The 15,104-nt window shown below is 40.2% G+C and overlaps 1 protein-coding gene across 1 annotated transcript in view; it reads right to left on the reverse strand.

Moving 5' to 3' along the window:
- The window catches only part of anln (anillin, actin binding protein), a 113,404-nt gene that overhangs the window by 97,416 nt on the left and 884 nt on the right, over nucleotides 1–15,104 (reverse strand). The gene's annotated exons all lie outside the window — the stretch shown is intronic.

The raw sequence follows: 15,104 nt of genomic DNA on the forward strand, positions 1-15,104 counted from the left end.
CAACTCAACGGGAGGAATCCCCTCAAGACCCAGTCCTTGCCCTATACAGAAAGTGATAGAATGAATTTGAGACAGAACAGACTACAAAAAGTGAAAGTAAGAAAAATAAATGTGGAGAACAGCAGACCACACACCGACCTGCATATGGTGCTCTCTGTTGAAACATGACATATTTTGAAACCCCAGCACCTGTTATTGGTTAAAGGATATGTATTTCTTTTTAATGGAACTTTTACTACTGCCATTACAGGAAACCGACTCCCCACCTTATTTGCTATAGGGATGTTATGTCCTCAAGTAGTCCCATGCCCTGAGAACACTCAAGCTAAAAGACGGATCATCGCTCATGGAGTGACAAAGGAACTCTGTGCAGCCATCATAGTCCAAAAAACCTAGGGTCCGATGTTGGATGGGAAGTACTCCATATTCAATGGAGAATTGGCAGGGATGTGGCTACAAAGAATCACAATCATCTCATCTGTGGCAATGAGACTATGAAAGGTCTGGAGGCTGTTAATTGAGAGCTGGTGAAATTGAAACTTTTTGGACAACAAAATCGATACGTGATGGATTACCAGTTAGCTCCCAGGTGGTGTATGAGCCATTGTAAGAGATGAGTGCATCACCAAGGCAATACTGGATATCCATGATCAGTTAGACAGTTTTAGATAGGGTCTCGTGGAACAGGATGGGTGGTTTGCTTGCCAAAGTGGATATTAGGAGGATCATGGGGGTCATGCTATAATTGCAATACTAGCCGCAGTATTGCTTGCCTTCTGTGCTGCTGTTACCTGCATGAAGGCTTGCTCTACAACCATACTGGCACAGGTATTGGCCTTTCTCCCACTGTAAGTTATCATCAAATGAAAAAAGGAGGAAATGTGGAAGTATAGTTTATATTTTAATAGTTCAATCTTTTGCTGTTAGAATTAGAAAGCAGCTTATAATTATAAAATGGCTGAATCACAGTGTACCATAAAATGGCAGAACTAGTTTTGCAAACTCTGTAGAAAACAGGTTGTAGTCCTTGCTAAGACAGAGATAAGCAATGGCTTGCATAAACATCATTAAAATTGTATCCTTCAAGGTAATGTTGATTATTCACCAGACAAAAACACATACCATTCTTTTGTGTAAGATAAACACCAGAAAACAGAGCTGAGAACATGGATTTTTATGATAAAATTATGTAATGCAAAGGTGGGGGGTCACTTCTACCCCTTACCCATTTGAAGTTGTTTAAATATAGAATGAAATCTCTATCTTTGGAGTGAGAACTGAAGGCTTCAGAGAGGTGAGAGAAATTGACCTCTCCTGATTAGCCCGACTTACTTCCCATATAGGAATTGACTCTTCTTCTCTTTGGCTTGGCTTCGCGGACGAAGATTTATGGAGGGATAATGTCCACGTCAGCTGCAGGCTCGTTTGTGGCTGACAAGTCCGATGCGGGACAGGCAGACACGGTTGCAGCGGTTGCAGGGAAAAATTGGTTGGTTGGGGTTGGGTTTTTCCTCCTTTGCCTTTTGTCAGTGAGGTGGGCTCTGTGGTCTTCTTCAAAGGAGGTTGCTGCTCGCCGAACTGTGAGGCGCCAAGATGCACGGTTTGAGGCGATATCAGCCCACTGGTCAATGTGGCAGGCACCAAGAGATTTCTTTAGGCAGTCCTTGTGCCTCTTCTTTGGTGCACCTCTATCACAGAGGCCAGTGGAGAGCTGGCCATATAACACGATCTTGGGAAGGCGATGGTCCTCCATTCTGGAGACGTGACCCACCCAGCGCAGCTGGATCTTCAGCAGCGTGGACAGTAATTGACTATTACTGAAGTGAAGATGTGTATGCTTTAGAGTGATATTTTACTGTGTGTTCTACTCTGATTTCATTTCAGAGGCACAGGCTGACGTCCACAAAAGGTTAGGAGTTGTGGTCACTGTCGCTGAAATGTTCTCCCACTGAGAGGTCTGTCAACCGACCAGGTTGATTACTCAGTTCAAGATCTAGCATGGCCCCTCCTCTAGTTAGCTGGCCCACATACTGTGTCAGGAATCCTTCTTGGACAGACCTGTCAAAATGTGCCCCATCCATCTCTTTTGCAGTAAGGTGGTGTCAGTCAATATTTTGGAACAAACTGGTTAGTTTTGCACTATTCCAAAATCTATTCGTTCCTCTGTGTCCCGAGGGCTATTTGGGGTCCTTTTGACCATTCCCAGCACAGTGATTGCTCCCTTCCTATTTCTGACTTCCACCCACACTGACTCAATAGACACTCTCTCAACAGCATCCTCCCTTTCTACAACCATGATACTATTACTGTCCAGTCATGCTACTCCGCCACCCCCCTCCCCACTCTTTTACCTCCCAACTTATCCATTTTAAAACATCTAAACCCTGATATCTGCATCATCTAATCCTGTCCTTGTGTTAGCCGAGTCTCTGTAACAGCCACAACATTGCAATACCACGTACTGATCAATGCTCCAGGTTCATCCTGCACTGTCTGTAAGGAATTTGTACGTTCTCCCCATGTCTGTGTGGGTTTCCCCCAGGGGCTCCAGTTTCCTTCCACCGTTCAAAACGTTCCAGGGGTGTAGGTTAATTGGATGTGATTGGGTGGCATGGACTCATGAGCCAAAATAGCCAGTTACTGTGCTGTATGTCTAAATTTAAACTTAATTTCCTTTATTGCTAATACTCCTTGCATTGAAATAGACACATTTTAAACCCTCCAACTGACTCCAACTTTCCTACCTGTCCTTCCTCACAAACCCACAACACATTGTAACATCCTTTCCACCTTCTGCTATTCTCTGCAGTCACATTCTGGTTCCCATCCCCCTGCCAAACTACTTTAAATACTCCCCAACAGCTCTAGCAAACCTGCCCACTACGACTACCTTATTGGTCCCTCTCCAGTTCAGATAAGCCTGTCCTATTTGTGCAGTTCATACCTTTTCCACAAGAGATCCCAATGATCTGCAAATTTGAACCCCTGCCACCTACATCAACTCTTCAGTCATGCATTCATCTGCCACAAACATCTATTCCTACCCTCAATGGCATGTGCACAGGCAGTAATCCCAAGATTACTCCCTCTAGGTACTGCTTTTCTGCTTCCTTTCTTAACTCCCTCTTCAGGACCTCACTCTTACTCCTACCTATATAATTGGTATCAACATAGACTACGATATCTGGTTGCTCATCCTCCCACTTCAGAATGGATAACATTCTGGTGAACCTCTCTGCATCCTCTCACAAGTCTTCACATCCTTATCCAATCAAATTGCACACATTACTCCAAATGTTTCATGTTGATGTAATACGAATTGATAAATTTTAATACTCAATACCCCAACTAATGAAAGCAAGCCTGCCATACATCTTTATTACTCTATTGGTTTTAGCTGCTATTTTTAAGGAACGATGGACCTGTACCCCAAAATCCCTCTGGAGATTCTGTATTAATTCATTAGATTTTGGAAAGTTGCAGAGGTTGATAATGAGCAGGTAGCTTCTGAGCCCTTACTTGTGCAGTTTTCATGAGTCTTCAGGGAGTCTATTTTAACCACACAAGTCTGTGAAGCCATCTCCAATTAGTCAGTTCCACTGGTTGGATTCTGATGCGGAGTCTTGGGCTTGGGAAGTGGCCGAAAGATGAATTTCTGTGATTACTACTGTCATGGCTGAATACTTACCTTTCTCAGGAGTGGTGCTGGTGGCCACAGATGATGTAAGCAAAGCAATGCGCTAGACTAATAGCATGCATGCACAAGTGGTTTAAACATCAGTATATTGTTACAAGATCAAACGACCAACCACAAAGATAAACAATTACTTTATTAACAAAAAATTCACCTTCAAATTTTAATTCAAAATCCCCCCCCCTTTTATAACAATGCCCACTGGTTACTATAACAATGTAAAACTAATAAATTCCCCAGCCTAAATATAACATATGTAATTAAGTCTAAGATATATTTTCAACCAGCCCACAGAAAAACTTAAACACAAAACACACAAAACTTCGATCTCAACCGAAGCAAAGATCATGAACAAAATTCAGTTTGTTTAGTAAACTGAAGCCAAAAGATCTTTGAGAGAGAGAAAAAAAAAGAAAACAACATTCGAAGTTGTCTTCTTGTGTTGTTTGCAGAGAGAGGAACCACTGGCTTGGACCAGATCCTTACGGCTACCTTTGAAATGTTCATCCCTTTTAAAATGCCCAACATTCTAAACTGTCCTCCAGACCATGACTCATGCTCTGGGCCTTCTTCCAATCCACAGCACCCCCAGTGGTGGTTTATCGTCCAAGTCCAGAAATTTTTAAGATCATTTTCTGCACATGCTCAGTCCGTCTCCCACTCTCTGGAGTCCAACTTCACCTTGGCTCTCAAAGGCAAACTGTCACTTTTTAAGCATAAAACCACACAACACATAGGTCAATACACAACACAGAACTCTAACAATATGGATGATGGATTTCAGCCGCAGGAGGAGTAGATTGAGAGCATCAGGATCATCTGTGTGGTAGTGAGCAATGGGAAGGTCAGAGGGGTTTGTCTGGGTGGTGTTTGGAGTTGAAGAATGCAATGTTGTGTCTCGTGGTTAATAAAGAAAGTCAACTTCATAGAGGGCTGAAAAAAACCAAGTGAGTGTATTCTTTGTAAGCTGTGGTAAATCAGTGCCATTACGCTACCACATCAGTATGTTGCCTGTTTGGCTTGCTGCTCAACTTCCCAATTTGGGCAAAAATCTATTGTTACTCATGAGAAACACTTGAATTGGGAGATGCACATCTTTATTGTGTTAAAATATGGTCCATAGGTACTATATCACTTGCAGGTGAAGAAAGGAATCAGATTTCTTATAAGGACACAAATGAAAATTGTGCATTTTTCCTCGTCACTGGTCTTACTCACTGATAATTGTTTAAATTCTTTTTCTGCAGCACAGGGATTTGAATTAATCTCCGAAACAACAATCTAAGGTGCTGAATAATTAATTATCGGCATAATTATTATATTGTGTGTTTGAATGTCACCAAATTCATTTGCTGTACAAACAGAGTTACAGGGGATGGCTAATGATACAGAAATACAATGCAGTTATCAGACACACAGTTAAAAGATAGGTAGGACTAACAGTCCATTATTGTAAGCTATATGATCTTTAAGCAGAACAAAAAGGCCCGGGAGAGAATAAAAATGAGGTTGTGGTATTGATGAAGGAGTCCATTTCAGCAGTGGAGAAATTATCTTGCAAGATGTGGATAGAGGGTGAAAATTAGAAACAGGAGGGTCTGCTATAGATCTTGGGTGTGAGAGAAGGAAACAAATATGTAAGAAAGTAAAACAATGATTGGGAAATACAACTTCCTCAATATTAAATGGAGTGACCAGTTTAAGAGAGGGCAAATTTTTTTTTAAAGCGGATCCAAGATAGCTTTTTGATCCATACAAAGATCATCCTACCACAGAGGGGGCAATACTGGATCCAATCTTTGGGAGAATATTTCAGTGACCAAAACTCCAAGTTTGTTATGAAGAAGGTTAAGAGAGGTGATGTTAAATTGGTGGAAGACTGATTTCATTAACTCAGGATCTGGCAAAAGTGAATTGCAAGCATCATGAAGTACAAGCTCAACCTGGATGTCAACAGGGCTAGATAACAAAAAAATGGTAACTCATGGCATGTTTAGAGAATTGAAAGCAGGATGTGCCCTAAGGCAGTAAAGAAGGTACATGGAGTACTTAAAACAAGTGATTACGAGGGCAAAGATGTTACACCAAATGGCTATGGTGGGCAAGATTAAGGAAAATTCCAAAGCATTTTATAAATAGATTACAGACAAGCATAGGGCACATTTGGGATGAGAATGAAAAACATTCAACAAATCAGAGGACGAAGGAGAGTTTGCTAAGAAGGGAACTGTGGAAATTAACACAAAAAAAATTACTAGAATGTTGCCAGGTCTTCAGGGGTTGAGAAACAGGGAAAGATTAAACAGGTTAGGACTTTATTCCTTGGAGTGAAGAATGAGGTTTAAAAGATTATGAGAGGTATAGATAGAGTGGAAGTGAATAGGCTTTTTACACTTAGATTGGGAGAGATAAATAGGAGAGGTCATATGAAAGGGGAGAGGTTTGGGGGAACATTAGGGGGATGTTTTTCACTCAGAGGGTAGTTTGAGTGTGGAATAAGCTCCCATCTGATGTGGTGAATATGGGCTCGATCCTGTTTTAAAGAGTAAATTGGATAGGTACATGGATATGAGAGGACTGGAGAGTTATAATCACATAACCATTTACAGCACAAACAGGCCATTTTGGGCCCACTATTCCATGCCGAACATCTTCTCCCACTGACCCGCATTTGGCCCATATACCTATCCAACCTTTCCTTGAATATTAACATTGATCTCGCTTCTACCACCTCTCCAGGAAGTTCATTCCATACCCCCACCACCCTGTGTGAAGAAATTCCCCTTACGTTTCCCTTAAACTTTCCCCCTTTTACTCTCAGTCCATGCCCTCTTGTTTGAATCTCCCCCACTCTCAGCAGAAAAAGCCTATCCACATTGACTCTATGGTTAATGTTATGTTATGGTATGGGAGCAGGTCAGTGGGACTAGGGAGAGGATGCTTGGGTTTTCTGTGCTGTAGCATTCTATGGTTCTAAGGATGTTCAAATATCTTAGTGCAATGGTCTGAGTTTGTTATAGGTGGTTCGGAAGTAAGTAAAAGAATATTCAAAATGGCTTGTAGGTAGAAAAAATTGAGAATCACTATCTTAGCAGATTTAAAAGTGGATAAATCCCCAGGGCCTGATGCATGAGCAGAAGACATAGGTTCAAAACAAAGGGTTTAAGATTTGGAGGGTATTTAAAGTAGAAATGCTTGTGTCAAGAGAGCCATCAAAAGCTGTAACTCACTCATGGCCTGAGAGGGTTGTAAAGACAGGTACATTTAAACAGTATTTACATAACCATTTGGCAGAGACAGCAGTAAGCAGAATGCCGAGGAGGAGGATTAGTATAATCATATTAGGAGAGGCACAGAGCTAGCATCTTTTTACAATAGCAGATACGAGAGGACATCCATTTAAGGTGAGTGGAGAAAAATTTGGGGGAAATGACAGAGGCATTTATTTTTAAAATGCACGAAGAGTGGTAGGTGCCTGAAATGCATTACCCAGTTTGGTGGTGGAGGCAGGTACTATAGGGATATTTAAGACTTAGGTACATGGATGCAAGAAAATTAGACAGTTACAGGTGTGAGTTAGGGGAGGCTTAGATTGTTGTGGAGTATATTTATACATGTTCACACAACATTGTGGGCCAAAGGGCCTGTACTGTGCTGTAGTCTTCTATATTGGGATGAAGGACCCGTTTCCATACTATCTGGCAGTAGTGACAAGACTCATTTAAGGACTCTTACTTGTGCACTTCATTGATTTTCTTTTAGTTCTCTCTGTATTGCACAGATTGTTTACATTTGATATCTGTTTACAGTTCTTTGTTTACATGTTTTACACTGTGTAACGTTTACTTTATGCACTACCAATAAGTGGTAATTATGCCACACCTGCAGGAAAAAGGAATCTCAGGGTTGTATGTGATGTCATGTATGTACTCTGACAAATTTGAAATCAGAAATTTATATGCCAGTGTTTATTCTTCACCTCAACATGTTATCGACATGTACCACCTTGATTTATCTTGTCCTTTGTCCATAATCAGTCACTGTAGTCAAGAGTTCCATATTTTCCTCATACTTCATGTAATATTTCATTTACATATTTAATCATGATTAGTAATAAACCTAACATTTATGACTGTGTTTAAATTAATCCAAATAGACAATTATTTCCATGAAACTTAATCTGAAAATGAAAAGAACCTTCAATTTCAACCCTTTTACAATGTTAAAATTTGGCATATGCCACTTTCCACTGATGCAGAAGATGCAGTATGCTCTTACTCAGCTGCATTTATAGAATTCAATTCATGTTAAACACAAGTCCGTTAGCCCACAATACTCCAGAATATTTTTGTTGGATCTCATTCAAGAATTTACACTTCAACATGTGGCTAAAAATTCAATTCTATTGGGCCAAATAGCGTACTGATTCATCATTTCAAAAACATTGGATGATAAACTAAGTTTGAAACTTCAGGCCACAGCATTTTCCAATCCCTCAAAGACCCAAATTATACATTAGTCATTCAGCACAAACATTTCATTGAAAGCATCACAGAATGGAATAACGTCTTCAATCAAATTTATTACTTGCTTTTCAAATCAAAAGGAGTTGGAAGACACAAAGGGGAGAGAAAAAAAATCCTTTTAAAGCTGCAGAGTGTTGTAAAGCAGAGGGATCCAAGAGTACAGGTATATAATACCATTAAACTGACATCACAGGTAAATAGGGTGGTCAAAAAGGCTTTCAGCATATGGTGATGTTGCAGTTGTACAAGACATTAGTGAAGCCCCATTTGGAGCACTGTGGTCAGTTTTGTGCTACAGAAAAGATGTTGTCAAGCTGAAGGGTGCAAAGAAGATTGATGGGGATGTTGCCAGGACTCTGGGGCTTGAACTACAGGGACTGGTTGAGCAGGCTAGGGCTTTGTTCCTTGGGGCACAGGAGGATGATGGGTGACCTCACCAAGGAGTACAAAATCATGAAGGGCAGTTGGGGGTGGGGGGGGGGAGGGGAAGAGGAAGGAGAAGAGAAAAAATAAATTAGGAGAACAGTCTTTTGCCCAATATAGGAAAAATCAGTAACCAGAAGACAGACTTAAGGTGAAGAGGGGCAGATTTAATAAGAACCTGAACATTGATCACTGGGCACAGTACAAAAACTTCAGCCCTCGATATTGTGCCAACCTATATATTCCTACCAAAAAACACTAATCCCTTCCCACTTTGTAACCCTCTATTTTTCTTTCATCCATGTGCCTAAGAGTCTCTTAAATGCCCTTTATATTTCAGACTCCACCACCACCCCTGGCAAGGCATTCCAGGCACTCATCACAACTCTGTTACGAGCCCAGAGGACCCATAAACCCAGCAGCAATAGATATTCACCAAGACAAATGGTTACTTAAACAAAAGTTGCTTTTAATTATCTTTAAACATGAAAACAGAATCACACTTTAGCTTATCACTATTGACTTAACTGATTTAACTTAACCCCCTTCTAACTCTAAGCGCACATGTATGTAATGTGTGTGTAAGTTCAGAAAAGTTATTTGGTTCACAGTCCAATCTCACATCTCATTCCTCCAAGTTCACTGGCTACAGGCAATTCTCATACTGGGCACAGAATTTAACATTTATAAAGTTCAACAGGCTTTGGTGCTTGAAAGGTAAATGGTTACCACACAGGCAGGTTCTTGTCGGTTTTCAGAGAGATTTGTTGTACCAGGATATTCACAACTGATTCCTTTTTAATTAGCCACTCCAGTGTCTTGCTGACAAAATCCAGATGATAACCTCTTTCTTTCAGGTCATCACAGAGTTCCTTTTTGTTTCTCTTATTCCAAATGAAACATTAGACAGCCAGTCCTCTTGCATGAACTACATGGCTTTGACCAGGCTAAACCAAGAACTCTCAACCAGTCTTCCAAATGGGGTTTTCCACAAGCTTGCCAGCTTATCTTTTACAATTCCAAGCTGCTGTGCTCTGACAAGATCTTTCATCTGTTGACTTTTTGTAAACAACAATCCATTGTGAAGCTTCTTGGGTACTCTCCAAAGCTCTTGCAAAGACTGTAGGGCCAATATGTCTAGCACTAGCAGAGCTCCAGTATTTCAAATAATATCTGTTTTAGTGTTTGTTTGTGACCTACACTAACAAATCTTTCCCCAATTTATCTCCCAAAAACATATCTATATACTCTGTCACAACTCTCTGCAAAAAAAATAAACCCAACCCTTATTGATCACATGAAATCAGCATGACTGCTGGAGATGCTTATTCTAACAACTCCCCATGAAAGGGAAAATAATTAAATCTTATTTATATTTCAATAATATCTTGCAAATGTGAGAACTGTACAATCAAAGACAAAATACTCCAGTCTCCTTCCATGTCACACATCATTCGGATTTTAATATTGTCATTTCCTATTGGAACAGGATGTAAATACTGTTATTCTCCAGCTGGGGAGTATTATCACCATCAACAAAGAAAAAACTTCAACCATTGTTCAAGAGCGATACAAAGATTGGTGGAGCTGTGAACTGTGTAGAGGGTGATCAAAAAATACACCAGGATAAAGATCAGTTACAGATATGGGCAGTGAAATGGTAGATGGGAGCTTAATCTGGATAAGTATAAGTTGTGCACTTTGGGAGATCAAGAGGAATAGATGCAGTACATGGCAAGACTCTTAAAAGCATTGTTGTGCAGAGGGATCAAAGACCCAACTCCTCAAAAGTTGCCATGCCAGTAGAAAAAGTAGACATATGGTAAGGGATAGTTTTTTTAAAATTAAAACAGAGCAATGGTTGTATGGAATGGACTGCTAAAGGACATGGTTTAGGCAGGTACTATTTTAAGAAAAAATCGGACAGTTACATGAATTGGTTCGATTTCAATGGATGAAGATCAAAAGCAGGCAGCTGGGACTAGCGTGGTTGGGTCATTTTGGATGGCATAGGCAAGTTGGGCCTATGACTCGGACTGTTAAATGGTGTATTTTACAATTAGTATCACTCATTTTTAAATATTATTGAATTTTAAGTAAAAGGATTAAAATTAATTAATACAGACAAGGATGGGTATAACAAATGGAATATGGTCTTGTTCAATCAAGATACAGGTGCCTAATCTTTTATCCGGGATCATCAGGACCGGACACCCGTCATTGTTTGGAGCCATCGGATTTCAGAATCATTTAAACCTACCTGCGTCGCACTGCTGTCTCCCCCACCCCCCCTCCCTCCACTGCCATCTCTCCCCACTCTGCGCACACGAGTCGTATTGCCATCCCTCTCTCTCTTCTCCCACCACCCACCCTGCTCCCCCCACCACCGCTGTACCAATCCCAGGGGAACACTCCCTTCTTGGCTCCCCTGCGCTGGCACAGCAGTTTCAGCTGCAAGGGGGATTATGGCCATTGTTCCCACATTGAGCTGCTGCCGGTCCGACTGAAAGCGTTGCGATGCTGGTGGGCACCAGTATATGGCAATTCGGAGGTGCTTCTAAAGTAGTGGAATGACACGGGATATTCCAACGGTAGTTGAGTGAGGGTCATGCTCGATGGGTAAGGTACTTATAAAGTAATGATACCACTAATAGGCGACACAGATGCGATACACTGGAACTGAGCAAGGTTCACATCAGGTCACGTTTAGCGCCAAACTCCATCTTTGAAAAGCAGATATCATCTACCAAAAGAAGTTCCAGGTTTTGAGGTTGCTGTTTTTCAGAATCCCTGATAAAAAGTTAGGTACCTGTTTTCCCTTTGTACTTCCTAAACCTCTTCCATCTTTTCTGATTCCCAAAACTAGATCAGTTTTCTCTCTTTCCTGGTCCTGATACAGTGTCCTTAAACCTAAAATGTCATCCATTTCCTTTTCCACAGATGCTGAGTGACACGCTGAGTGTTTCAGCCATTACCATTTCTATTCCATCAAAGTTCTACAGGTGCACTGTGGAAAATATACCAACTGCTGGAATCACAGCCTGGTTTGGGAATTTGACGGTCCCAGAACGCAGAAGGCAACAAATGCCCCTTTCACATTTGCAAGTGATCCCAGGAATCTAATGCCAATCAACCTTTAAAGTGCCAAGTGTGAAAGTAAAATCAGTTCAATGCCATCATCAGATGATATCATCTCACGCTGGGCAATATCTGTCTCCATCCCTGGCGTCTGCAGACACTGGCATTGCAAATGTGAAACGGGTGATTGTCCCAGCAGAAGGTAGAACAGTCCTAACCCCGGCGATGGCTCCTTGCAAGTGTGAAAGTGTTCAGTGTCCCAATTAGGAGTGGTCAAGTGTGAAAAGCCAAAGCCCCATTCCTATCCCAGGACACTGAATGGCCAATTTAGTGGGTTGCAAGTGTGAAAGGGGCTAAACATAACCAGGTCCATCTCATGTTCTGACTTCCTATCACTAAATGCATCAATGTGAGGTGCTGCCTCAAGAAGGCAACCAATATCATAAACCACTCCATCACCTCAGTCACAACCTCTTCTTACTACCTTCAGACAGAAGGTACAGAAGCCCAAAGACCAATAACTCGAGGTTCAAGAATAATTTCTTTCCAACAGCTGTCAGATTGTACTCTAATCAGAGACTGCTACAACTCCACAAAATAATTCCTTGCACTATGACAAAGTTACCTTTTTATTGTACTGGGATAACTGCAAATATTTATTACCTTTGTTATATTTGTTGTTTCTTTTTAGTTCATTTAAGTATACTACTATAGTTGGTTTTTTTTGGGAGTTCTTTATGTCACAAAGTAACTGTTCAACTGCATGAAGAAAGAATTTGGGTGAATATGTACATTGTAAAGATATGTGATAATAAACATTAATAATTTCAGATTTCCAGAAGTTTTCTGATTTAAAAAAGCTTGTGACCAGCACCCATTTGCACCTTCTTTAGAGAATGAAAAAGATTTCATAACATACTGCTTGATCACCAGTATTAATTCCCCTTTTACACTCCCAACCCTCCTAGGAAGCAGGTAATCTTACCAGGCATGCAGTATCTGGACTCTCATTTACCTGGTCATATGGATCTCTTGGATCCAAGAGTGGCCCCCCCATCTCCAGCAGTGGCATCACAAGTGACATATTGCATACTCGCAGGGCAGTGAAATTGTAGCGGGAATAAAGCATATACGCACTCAATGAACAAAAGATTGTGGGGAAAAGACATGCACAATTTAATAAGACATATGTGCTCAATGTATAAAAGACCGTGGAAAAATCTATTGCAGTAGGGTTCAGACTGTGCAAACCAACAGACCAGCTTGTTCTAATCCCCTAAACAATAGAGTAAGTAACTACTTATATAGCATTACATTGTATTCAGTATTAGAAGTAATTTTGAGATGATTTAAAGCACAGATACGTGCTGACAGCTCCACCAGCCATCCTGTGAAATAATACCGTACAGTTATATTTCACAGGGCAGCCAGTGGAGCTGTTAGCATGTGCCTGTGCTTTAAATCATCTCAAGATTACTTCTAATACTTCCAGATTGATGCACATACACAAATACTAACACCACTAATGGTATCTGGTTGAGCTGGTCGAGCCAGTCGGGCTTTGACACTACCGCCCACCAAGAGTCAGAGCCCAAGTGATTTCCACTCGCCCTGCCAGATTGGGACCTTTCACACTGCCTGATTACCAGTTACAGACCCGCTAAAATGGCCGGCTTAACCCACTTTATTTGTGGTGTGAAAGGAGCTAACGATTTTGATGCAAGCAAAGAGCCATATTGGTCATAATTCCATAGATTCAAATGCTCCCAAGTAAACACTTACTTTTCAGATTGCATTACCTTTGAAGTCTCAATCGGAACAAAAAAACCATCAAAAAAATCTAAATTTGCCCAAATGATATCGTTAGAATCAATACTTTCTTAATTTTCATACATCACGTCTTTGCACCTACCACACATTTGCACAGCTAATAGCATTAAGAATTTAATGGTGAAAAGGTTAATGCCTGCACAAAGCATTTGGAACAATGATACAGAGTGGTGCGAATATTCCATAGTGAAAAGTAAACAAATTAAACATGTTAAAACTGATTCTTCCCCCCCCCCCCACTTTAGAGTATTGCCATCAGCACATTATTCTTGAGTAACTCACAAACAACTGAGCTTCCTTAATTGTAATATGATTAACTGTCAATTACACTTCCCCTTTATTCTTTCTGCCACAAGAATGGTAGGGACTCTGGATGAATTTTAGACATTTGACAAGGGAAAATAGTTCATTCACAAAATTCTTATATTATTATTGTATTATCATAAGTGCAAGTACAAATACATATATTTAAACACACTACTGTAACCTTAATCTTGCAATTAAAAGGTCTACCTTTTCCATTTATCGAACACTATTGATCACTACAGCCAAAATACTCAAAATTGAAACCAAACAGTACATTTTCTAACCTTACAAGGAGATTCAGTGTTATTTATAATTGTTAAAGATGACAGACACCTCATCTAACTTTATATTACCAACATGACTGCCCTCCATTTCAATTCAAACTAAATGTAAAGAATAATGGCTTCGCATTTCCATTACAAGAGTTTTCGGTAGGTTAGTTCATGCAGTAATCCCCCACTTTTCATATTCCCTCTCCCTTCTCCGGTACACTTTAAGAACCAATATTACAATAAAGATACAACTAAAATATCAATTTAAGACCAAACCTGCAAGGAAAGAATGCTCAATCTCACTAGGACTGGCTCATTACACTGCTTGTCAAAATTTGCATCTCTTACCACCTTGCCTCCCCTTAGTTAAATATTTTCTATTCAGACTGAAAAATGCATAACAAAAAGAAACCAATCAAGGATGAACAATCCATAAAATTAAAAATCTCATCCCCAATGCTTTCCAATTTAAAAATGCCACACACTTAAGAGTTTGCATCTTATTTAGTAGTTTTAATTTTTTTTTGTTTTTAAATGCAGACCCTAATAATACCAGACATTAACAAATGCTGCATAATCCTGAGTGTTGGTTCTGTAGAGTTTAGTTTCTGCCTGTAACCACATAGGCTTATTCCCACATCTTAAAGATGTGCTAATGCATTTATTTGTGACAATAAAGTATTTGCAAGTTATCAACAAAAAAAAACCAAGAAGTTTAATGGGCATTAATGATACAGGAAAGGGAACAACTCCCCAAGAGCCAACATTGACCCAATATGCGGATTGGCCTCCTACTATATCAAGTGGTCAAAATCAAATGATCTACAGGGATTTGATTCATAAAATAATAAAACTTGCATCTATGGCATCTCAAACATAACAGAAGAAACAAAGGCAAATGCTGAAAATGTGAATGAAGTCCAAGGTTTTGGCCAAGACCGTCACCCTTTAGCAAAAAAATAACAAGCAAATAAT

Source organism: Narcine bancroftii, chromosome 1, assembly GCF_036971445.1.
Source record: "Narcine bancroftii isolate sNarBan1 chromosome 1, sNarBan1.hap1, whole genome shotgun sequence".
NCBI lineage: Eukaryota > Metazoa > Chordata > Chondrichthyes > Torpediniformes > Narcinidae > Narcine > Narcine bancroftii.